The following is an 831-nucleotide window of genomic DNA, read 5'->3' on the forward strand; positions in this document are numbered from 1 at the left end:
GCCCTCAGTTTGAGAAGTATACTTGCATGCTTTTGTGTCAGAAGTCTCAAGTTCAGCCCCTGAGCATCAACACCCTCCCAAGATGCTCAGTGCCAGAGACTCACATTCACACATGAACACTAATGTAACATGTAAAGAAGGTACCAAGTTTTAACTGAGCTAGAAAGACACTGTGGAAAAATGTGATAGGCAAGTTTCAGGGTTGGGCAGGGGCTGCATCTATCTTAACAGAAGTAGGAACACCTCATCGTTTAAAAGGCTGTCTTCAGGAAAAATAAGTACTGAACTACTGAAGTTACTGCTTATGAACATGCAGAGTTACGAGAACATCAGCAAAGCAAACCATTTTCTTTCTGGCAGTTACCTCTGCAAGAAAGGCCAGTTTAAAAAAAAAAACCAAACCTCAAATAATACCCTAATTTGGTCAGTCTATTTCAGGAGGTATTCCATCAAATAAAACAAGTTCTCTGCAAAATACAGACTACTGAGGCAGAAGCTGCAATCTGCATTGTATTAATAACAAGTGAAGTTATGGTTTCCAGGTAAGCTCTAGCTTGGAATGCAAAAAATGGCAGAAACCAGGTAACTGCAAACCATGTAAGGTTACTGTTATCCACTAACATGGAAGTGTGGAAATGCTCTGATCAGCCATAAGCTCCATGCCGGTACTACAGTCACGCTGCTGATGTCCTTCCTAGGTTACTACCAGGTGCTCAGAACACTTTACTATCTTAACGCTTCTGGTGTTAAAACACATCCTAATGACAGGCATCAGCTACTCCATCTCCACAAGTAACTTATTTTTGACAGAGGAAAAAAAGAGAAGCGCCA

The sequence above is a fragment of the Falco punctatus genome (genome assembly GCF_963210335.1).
Source record: "Falco punctatus genome assembly, chromosome: 9".
NCBI classification, from domain to species: Eukaryota; Metazoa; Chordata; class Aves; order Falconiformes; family Falconidae; genus Falco; species Falco punctatus.